The following is a 9,742-nucleotide window of genomic DNA, read 5'->3' as shown; positions in this document are numbered from 1 at the left end:
CCCTAGGATGGGGGCCGAGGAGCCCAGCCCCATCCCGTGCCTAGAGCCGGGGCAGGGTGGGAGGAGGTAGTGGGCAGTTCTCAGCCTCAGGGGAGGGTAAGGGGCTGGCTTTGGAGGTTGTGTATCCACGGATGGGGATACGGGAGTTGCAGGGTTCCTGGCTGAATCTTTCACGTCCCCCCTCCTCTCATCACCCCCAGGTTACCTTGAAGGCCTCCTGCAGGTTGATCTTCTGTGAGCCTGACTGACGGCCTGGCGTCTTGTGGGGCCCTCTGTCTAGAGCAAGCTGACAGCCGGATGGGCAGGCGAGAGGCTGGCCAGCTCGCAGCTGCGTTCCTGGAGGCAGGGGGCCTGCCGAGGGAGGAGAGTCCTGTGGTCCAAGCCGAGCAGGGAGTGGAGCTCTCTCCTCCTCCCTTCACAGTCTTTTCCCAGAAGCGACTGGGAGCAATCTACACGGAAAAAATGCTAAAATACGGGGAAGTAAAGTTAGATAAGCCATCAGGCAAAGATGTAAAGAAAGTGTAGGAAAGTAGGATGGATTCCTGCCTAGGGTCCTGCTCCCTGGAGAGGCGGGTAGTCGTTTCATCCTGGCTCCCCAGCAGAGGGGACACACGCCTGGGTGCGATTTATTGTGCCCACGGGATACCCACAGACCCTTTGCTTGGAGGAAGCACAAATCCCCGAGGTGCTGAGGCCTCAGAGGAAGGTCTCCAGTGATTTCTCATCAAGGGGCGGACGGTGTCCCCATCCGCTGCCCGCCAGCCCCTAAGCTGGCCCATCCTTCCTCCTTCTTTCTTCTCCTTTTTCTTTTGTTCCACCTCTTTTTCTCCTCTCTGCCTCCTTATTCTATTCGTCACAGTTTAGTAGAGCAGGCCTGGGGACACAAGAAGGAGTGCCTGTGGCCAGGGCGACCCTGGGGTGGCTGTTCGGGCCCTTGGAGGCAGCATGTGGCCCAGCATGAGTGTCCAGCGGCTGGACAGTGCGCCCCACTCCCTCGGCTGGGCAGCAGAGGGTTCCAGGTTATCACACGAAGGGCAGCAGATTCACTGAATGGAGCATCTTTTGCTGAGCGCCCTGGCCGTGTAGGGTGTTTGTGGGGATGTCCTACCTTCACTCTTGTAATCCTCACGGTCTCTGTTCAAGGTGGTTGGTCTTAGCTTCAAGGTTACGGGCAGCCTAGGGAAGAGCTGCTCTTGGCGCCAGGTCCCTGCACTCCCAGCTGACCCCTGACGGCCCCACTCCTGTCCCACTGTGGGAGCTTGAGTGTGTCTGTGGTCTTGGGTTTCATTTCCCCATCTGATGGTGAAGGCCAGGCGTCCCTGCAGGGCCCTACACTTAAACAGTCAGTGGTTGCCTGACACTCTGAGCCCCGTCTGCAGTGGGCTGGGGTGGGGGTGGGGGACATGGGGCTGCCTCTTCTTTTGCCCTAAATAACACAGATTGTCCTCTTGGCCCCCACCTCTCAGGTGGTAGCTCCTCATGCCTGGGTGCCTCAGAGCCTGTCCCTGGGTGGGGCCTCCCACCGCCCCGGCCCACAGAGCCTGAGGCTGGCTTGTGCCTGCATTCCACAGGAGGCACGGAGGCTCAAGGTTCGCACCTGAATCAACCTCCTGGGCTGCTGAGGGGGGCGGCGGTTGGGGGGATGCAGGCTACGTAGTGGGGGGACTGGGAATTGGGGCACCTGTAAATCCTCTAATCACAGTGCCATCCAGATTCCTCACCACGTCCCCACATGGCTGGGCCCCTGGGTACCCTCTGACCTGTTCCCCCCAACTTCGCAGGGCCCTCAGCATCCCTCGGGTCAAGGCAGCCCTGGGGCTTCAGCTTCAGTGCCGGCTACCTAGGCTGCTGCAACTGAGGAATCGCCCAGCTTTCCGGGCCTTAGCACAGCAGTGGATTTCTCACTCACATTAAGAGTCCAGTGCAAGCGCTCCTGGTCGTGTGGTGATTCGGGGACCCAGGAGCCTCCATTCTGTGGCTCTGCCATCCCGAGGGTGCTGGAGGCCTCTGCACTCAGCTGGGCGATGGGGCAGGGGCGCGGAGGAGCAGAGGTGGGTGCTCTGGCGCCAGCCTGGGGGTGGCACACGTCACTGCACTCCCGTCCCATTGCCTGGCATCTCGTCATGTGGCCCCACTGGGCTGCGAGGAGGCTGGGAAATGCAGTCCAGCTGTATGCTCAGGAAGACGTGGAAATGGGTTTGGTGCCACAGCCTCCCCAGACTTTCCTCCACTTGCAGCAGCCCTGAGGGGTGGCTGGGCAGAATTAGCACCCCCGGGTCATGGGCTCAGAGAGGCTGTCCACCTGGCCTCTGGCCACATAGTGAGTGGGTGGCAGAGACCATGTCTCTTGGCCTAGAGCCTGGGTCTCGCCCCATACGCTCCACCCCCACCCCAGACCCCCGCCGGGCGCTCCCTAAGGCTCCTTCCACTCTCCTCCTTGTGTCCCAGGTCACCAGGCACCTGGCTGTTGCTGTCAGATGCTGGCTTCTGGAGGGTGGAGTCCGGTCTGTGCATCTCTGCGTCATCCTCAGTGCACGACAGGGCAGGATGGCCCAGCACAGAGGACTGAGGGGGGCTTGCTGAAACTGGGGAGGGCTGAGAGAAGGTCAGGGGGGCCGGTGAATGCCAGAGCCCATCCTGAGTGGACAAGTGAACTTCCCGCCCAGCGGCCGGCCGGCAGGGGCTTCTGAAGGAGTAGTCTGCCCCAGTCACTGTCCTGCAGAATTCCTCCCGTGGGTTCCCACTGCAGGCAGAGTAAATCCTGCTCCCTCCATCGCCCCTCCCTGCTCGCCCCGCAGCCCCACCTCCCACCAGCCCAGGTGCTCACTTGGCCACACTGGCTGCTCTGACCCCTGGGAACAGTGACCATCCCTGCCTGGGCCCGTCTTCTGCGTGCTCTCCAGGTGTTCTCTGCACCCCTCTAGGCCCTGCCCTGTGCCCCGAGGCAAGACTGAGCTGGGTGCTTCCATCAGCTGGGTCCTCTGTAGCCTGGCCTCCAGCGGGGTTTGGTGGGTGGGAGGCACCCCAGGAGATCAGGAGGAGGGAGCTGAGCGCTTCAGGGTGTTTAGTCCCGTGCTCTCTCCCTACGGGTGTCTTAGGCTGGCTGTGTCCCTCAACGGAAGGCCCTCACTTCTCTCCAGGAGGCCGACTCTCAGTTCTAGCTGCCCCTCCACCACCCTCCCTTTTAGACTGGTGACAGCTTTGGGACCTGTGCCCGGGTCACTGCTCTGTTCTGTGTGTTTCCCTACACCCTCTCTTTCACCACAGCTCCTCTGGGAAGAGATCCTCCCAGGATTCCTAGAATGTGCTGCCTATTTCCTGTTGGAATGTGGACTGATGCACCACTGTCTCAGGGCCTCCCTACTTGCTGTTCCCACTGCCTAGCATGCTTTTCCCTTTGGGCCTTACATGGGCAACTACTTTTCAATCTGAGGTCTCAGCCTGAGTGGTGTCTTCTCAGAGAAGCTTTTCCAGAGAGGGTTCTTGCCCCGTCGGTCTCAATCCCGTTACTCTGAATTGTTTTCTTCATCGTACATCCAGCGTCTGAAACATTTGTCTGTTTTCCTCCTCTGGGACAGGAGCTCCGAGAGCAGAGGCTCTGGCTGTGTGTTCACTCTGTGCCCTGAGCCTGGGACCTGCCCAGCACCGGCGGGCGCTCACCGATAACATTTATGGACATAAATGAGATGGGTTTGTGTTCAAGTCGGTGGCTGTCCAGGGGAATGAATGTGGGGTCAGCGAGTGGACGATCCAGATGAATGTGAAGGACGAACGACTGGGCACATGTGTGACGAAGAGTGGACGCGTAGATGGGAGTGACGATGGAGGGAGGCACTGGGCCACAGGAACAAGTGAGCGGCTGTCTGAAGAGTCACCAGGAGACCTCATGGTCTCTGTCCCCTTGGCGGGACAGTGGCCTCTTGGAACCCAGGAGGTGAGGTGGGGTCCTGGGGGGTGTGTGTGAGTGTGTGTGCGTGTGCGTGTCAGGGCTGGGGCAGCGGGTCTCAGGGAGCTGTGGGGTGGGGCAGCACTGTGACAGAGCCCTCCCAATGGGGCTGGCGGGCAGGACCTTCACCGGGGGCAGCACCTGCCCTTGCTGCCCTGCCTCAGAGTGGCGCCTCCTCCCACCTATCGTCTCTACTGGAAAGTTTTGTGAAGGGCGTGCGTGCCAGCCCCTCCTCCTGGGAGCGCGTTGCTAGAGCAGCCATGCGGCCAGGACGCCGCCCTGTGAGTGTGGCTGCTCTGCTGCAGCTGCCAGTGTGTCAGAGTGTGTAAGCGTGTGAGTATGTGAGAGCATGTGTGTGCTAGCATGAGCGTGTGTGAGTGAGCACATGAGCATGTATGAGCATGTGAGAGCATGTGCGTTCATGTGTGTGTGAGCGTGAGTGTGTGAGCATGTGAGTGTGTGTGAGCGTGTGTGAGCATGTGCAAGTGTGTGTGAATGTGTGTAGGGTCCTGAGCAGAATCACAGACCCCTCTGTTATGGGCTGAACCGTGTCCTCCCCAAGTTCCCAGGTTGAAGGCCTGGCCTCCAGGACCTCAGAATGTGACCTTATCGGGAGACAGGTCCTCACAGGGGTAATTAAGTTAAAATGACATCTTTAGGGTGGGCCCTCATCCAAAATGTCTGGTGTCCTTATAAATAGGGGACTGGAGTCAGAGACCCCTGGGAGGAGGCCATGTGAGGAGGAGGCAGAGACCAGCCAGGCCTCCACAAGCCCAGGGGTGCGAGGGAGGGTGCCAGGCCAGACTGGAACAGACTCTGCCCCCGAGGAGTGACCCTGCCGACACCTTGATTGTGGACTTGCAGCCTCCGGAGCTGCGACAATTAATTGGTATTCAGTGGCATCCTGGCATGGAGGCCCGAGGTGTGTCCTAGACCCTCTCTGAGCTGCGTGCGCAGGCGTGGGGGCAGCTCAGTGAGGTGGAGAGGGGGCTGGGGGCTGGGGGCAGGGACCGAGTTCCGGTCCCAGATCCGCCACTGACTGGCTGGGCTTGGTGTCTCGTCTGAGCCGAGGGGGTGGACCCCAGGTTTCTGGGGTTTTCCACCTTGAGGAGCAGTGAAGAGGAGGCCCAACGAGGTCAGGGGCCTCACCCGGCTCTGCCCGCATGTCGGCGGGGAGTGGGCCTGAGAGCTCAGCCTTCGCCTCTTGCGCACAGAGCCCACAGCGGCCTGACCTCCTCTGCTATCTCTGCTCAGCCCCCAGGGCCTCAGGGTTTGTGTGTGTGTGTGTGTGTGTGTGGACGAGGCCCTGGCTGTTTGGGAAGGTGCTTCCTGCAGGAAGGAGCAGTGAGTAGGCCCCACAGGTATGCGCTGGTCTCCTGTGAGTGCCAGTGCTGCGTGCCCGGGCCACCTGGGTGGCCTGCGGCCCTTGGACCCACCATGCTTGGGTACGATGCCTCTTTGTCTGGCCAGGGCTCCAAGGGCCATGGAGGCTGCTCACATGCCCCATCCGTCTTTTCTTGGGGTCCCTGTTGGTAGACTTGATGCCCTGGCTGTCTTTCTGACTTCCTTCTGTGCCTTCTGGGAGCCAGCCCAGGGACTTGGGGCACTTGGCACCGTATGCACAGCAGCATCTTAAAACCAACAATTTACAGGTGTCAGATGGTGCAGAGCGGCTCTCTGCTTCCCTGCCTTTCAGTCAAAGGCAGGTCTCCAGTGAGGGGCAGCAAGCCTCTGCCTGCAGCCAGGGCTGCCGAGGCTACTCTCTGTTGTTAATTTCACACACCTGGAAGCGTGAGTGGAGATGCCGGAACTGGAATTTACCAAGGTTCAAGTGTTTGAAAACAGGGGTTTGAAAAGTGACTGCCTGAGTGTAGGGCAGTGAGGTCTGCTTCACAGTTCTTTGTATGAAAAGAATCTGGGGGTCATAGTGGTACCTAAGCTCAGTGCGAGCTGACAATGCCAGAGCAAGGAAGCACAACTGAGGCTGCATTAATGAAGATGTGGTTTCTGAGCAAGGAGGTGACACGTCTGTCGTTTCTGACTCACCTAATTCCTTATTCACCTGATGTAGGAATCCTGCCCACAAGCTGCCAGTGACAAGGCATCCTCTCTTTCGAGTGGCTCTGTCGGTTAGAAAGCTCTTCTTATATTCTGCCTCCTTGTGATTTTATTTAATAATATTTTTCAAGTACCTACTGGGGGCTGCACTGTTTTTATCTTTGTTCTGACACTCGCCAGCTTGCCTGCTCTCCTACTCTCTGAAAGTCCGCTGCATTTTCCAGATGTGACCCCATCTTTCCTGCCTTCTCTTTTCCAGGGAGGACAGCCTTTCTGCCTTCATCAGTTTTTCCCAGAACATGGCTTAGAGAACCTTTGCTTCCTGGTTGTGACCCACTTTACCATTCACACATTAGCCTTTATCTTGAACTCTATGTGGAGCCTGGTGAGACCATCACCTCCCTTGTTCTGACGATGATACTCCTGGGTTGCAACCGGAGGCAGAAAGTCCAGGTACTGTGAACCCCAAGCCTCGGTTACCAGAGCTTATGACCCTGGATGTTTCTTTAGCAGTGGCTCATTCCTCTTCTCCTGCAGGGACTTGCGTTAAGTCCACACGGGGGTTAGAACGCTGGGCTCCCATTCCAGCCCCACCCTGGCTACAGCCTTTTCTTTCCCCCTCCTCCTCACTGCTGCATCAGAGCTGATGCCTCCCCTCAGCGCCCTGATCAAGGCTTTCCAATTTCATCCTGTCTAGACTGAAAAGGGTTCATTAACTGGAGTGCCCTAAGGCCCAGCTCAGAAAGTCCCTTTCCCTCTAGGACTCAGTTTCCCCATGTGCAAAATGAGGCCGTCAGTCCTGCCCCGCTCTGGAATCCCCTCCAGCCCTGATATCTGATGTGCCAAGTGCAGGATGTGGGCACTTCCGCTCCCATGACCCGCCAGCAGGATGGAGGTTTTGGTGGCGCCACTCTCGTCACCCGGCGTGGGTGGCCGCTCCTCCCGGGGCCTCTGTGAGGAGGTCCACGGGGAGAGAAGTCCTTGCTGCCGCCACTGCGGGTTCAGGGCAGGGCACCGCCCATGGGGAGGGTGCACCCGGCGTCCCCAGGCTCCCCTCGGAGGGCGCTGCTCAGAGCTCCTCCAGGCGGGGTGTGCTGTCGGTGAGCTGGGCCGGAGCAAACCTCGGTCCACATGGGAGGGCCTCTCCTTTGACTGGGGCGGAGTCCTGTGGGCGACTATAAATTCTCAGTGAAATGGCCCCATCGGGCCTAATTCCCACCACTTAACCCAGAGGTTGCGTTCCTGCAGTGTTTTGCCTGTGTGTTGGCCCGGCTCCGGTGACTGGCTCCGGAGTGCTCCGGGCAGCAGCTGCACGGTCACCAGCCTTCTGTCCTCCCCTGCCCGGGCCTGAGCTGGAGACTGAGGGTCCCCCGAGCCCTGTTCTTTCCCGCTCCGCTGGGCAGGGCTGGGCTGGCCCCTGCTCCTGTCCCCGTGAGACTCGCCGTGGGTGACCTGCTGGAAGCCGCAGTGCCTCATTCAGTTAGAGGTGAAGTCAAGTGGCCAAGCAACAGTGGGCGTGGGTGTGCCGAGCCCACACTCCTGGTCAGCTCGGTTCCCTCCCGGTTGGCTTGTCCAAACAGTGCCGAACAACCTCTCAACGTGGCCCAAGAAACGGGCACCTTCAAACAGCCGGGTCAAACGTTGGCTCGATTTGAAAACAGTCGACATGATCCAATGATACCTAAGCCGCTGTTCGACTTAGTCAGACAGGCGATCCGCAGGGCAGACGACTTCCAACAACCTGTCTGCTGAGTACGACGCAGCCGCCACACGGAACCCGCCTGACAGCTGGCCGTGCACTCCGCCAGCGCCAGGACCCTGGGCCAGCCGGGTCAGACCTGCGCCACACGCCCTGCGCCCCATCTGCTGTAAACGGCCGATCGGTGGCCTCAGACAGTGTCCAAACATTTGGACTGATTCCTTCAAACATCCAGTCAGCTTGGGGCGCGGAGGCCGGAGCGCGCCCGCTTCCACAGCCGGTCGGATGGGTCTGACGGTGACAGGACAACCGGTCAGCTGCTGAAACCACCAATCAGCACGGCTAAACAAGCAGTCAACCCAGTCAAACTAAGCCGAAGCCACAGGTCACCCTGGTCGCCAGGCGGTAACAAAACACCCACTCCATTCTGTCAAACAACCTCTCAAGCAGGAGAGGCTGTGTCTAAACATCCAGTCAGCTCGATGAAGGGCCAGTTGCCTCCACACCGTGAAACCAAAACAACCACTTCACTGGGCGAATTAACCACAAGGCCAAGTTCTCCGAGCGCACCCCGCTCGGCCGGCGGACGCGGGCCAGCAGCGCCAGGGGGCGGTGGGCACAGCCGGGGGCTTGTTCTCTTCTTTGTACTTGACCAGGGCTCCCATCAGCTCAGTCTCAAAACACCCAGAAAGAAATCAGAGCTGTCACTCGACTGCGTAAATAAACTCTCGCTGGGAGATTGGGTTTCTGGGAGAGAACCGTCGTGGGCGGAGGGGGCGGAGATGTGAGAAGGCCGTTTGTGTTCCTTCCCCCTGTGTGGCGGGGTGGACAGGAGCCCCCTCCGGTGTGGCCTGGTGGAAAGTATTTGGGGTGGGGATGCTTCTTTCCAGTGACCAGACCTGTGAGGCTTCTCAGTGCCCGCAGTGACCCAGGGGTGGCTGGGACCCACCGTGTGTCAGCTCAGTGGGTTCTCAGAGCGAGGCACTGGCCCTCAGCATGAGCCTGGTGTCCAAGGCCGGAGGCCCTTGGGGCCTGGAACCATCCTCAAGTCCAGGAGCTCTGGTCGTCACCAGAGCCCCATCGTTCAGAGCTTAGCAGTGCGAGTGACGTCACTGAGCTTTTACTGCGGGCCAGGCACTGGGCCGAGACCCCCCTTTCATACTTCATCCCATGTTATCTTCCAGAACTCAATGAGGTCAGCCCTGTTGTTGTCCCCATGTCACAGGTGAGGCTTGTGGGGGCCCATGGAGGGGAAGAAAGTTGTCTTAGGTCCCAGAGCTGTCAAAGGGCAGGGCCAGGATTTGAAACAGCTCTAACTTCAGGAGCCAACGTGCCTTCAAATACTCATTGACAGAAAGGATGAAGGGGGGAGTCGGCCTGCACTGTGGTGCACTGAAGGTGTGGGTGTGACCGTGCGTGTGTGCCTGTGTGTATGGGGCTGCAAGAGAAGAGGTGCTTCATTCTGGTGAAGACCTGGGTGGAGACGTGGGAAGCCTGAATTTCAGCAAAGTGTACTGTCGACTTAGAGTTGCCGGGGTGCTAAGCCCTCCTGCCGGGGAATGCCAAATGGGCGTTCCCCACCCCCCAGAGGCCAGTGTACCCTGGGGAACCCGGACCTCAGGCAGCTGTGAGGCCTGGCCTACCCGACAAGGGGCAGGAGACTTCCTGAGCTCTGCCCCGCCTCCCCACTACAAGCCCCCTTGTCACCTGCCTCCTGTACCTGGGCCACAGGTGCCAGCCCACCCTTGCCCGCCACTGAGCCCCGCCCTCCTTCAAGGAAAGCCGTGTTGACTGGCTCCCTCCGTCAGGCACAGAGCCTTTTATTGAACGCTAACGCCAACCCCCGGGCAGGAAATGTCGTAAAGAGAAAAGTAATCTTCTGACGGAAAAATAAATTATCAGCCGTGTTCCGAAGGAAAAGAAACATTCTTAAATAATTTCTCTGGCTGTTGGTATTGGCTGGCAGTGTGGGCCAGCCAGGCAAATGGTAATTTCCAAATTAGATTATACATTATGTCATATTAGTTTTATATTAGAAA

The sequence above is a fragment of the Equus przewalskii genome, chromosome 2 (assembly GCF_037783145.1).
Source record: "Equus przewalskii isolate Varuska chromosome 2, EquPr2, whole genome shotgun sequence".
NCBI classification, from domain to species: domain Eukaryota; kingdom Metazoa; phylum Chordata; class Mammalia; order Perissodactyla; family Equidae; genus Equus; species Equus przewalskii.
Note: the sequence above shows the minus strand (reverse complement) of the source record.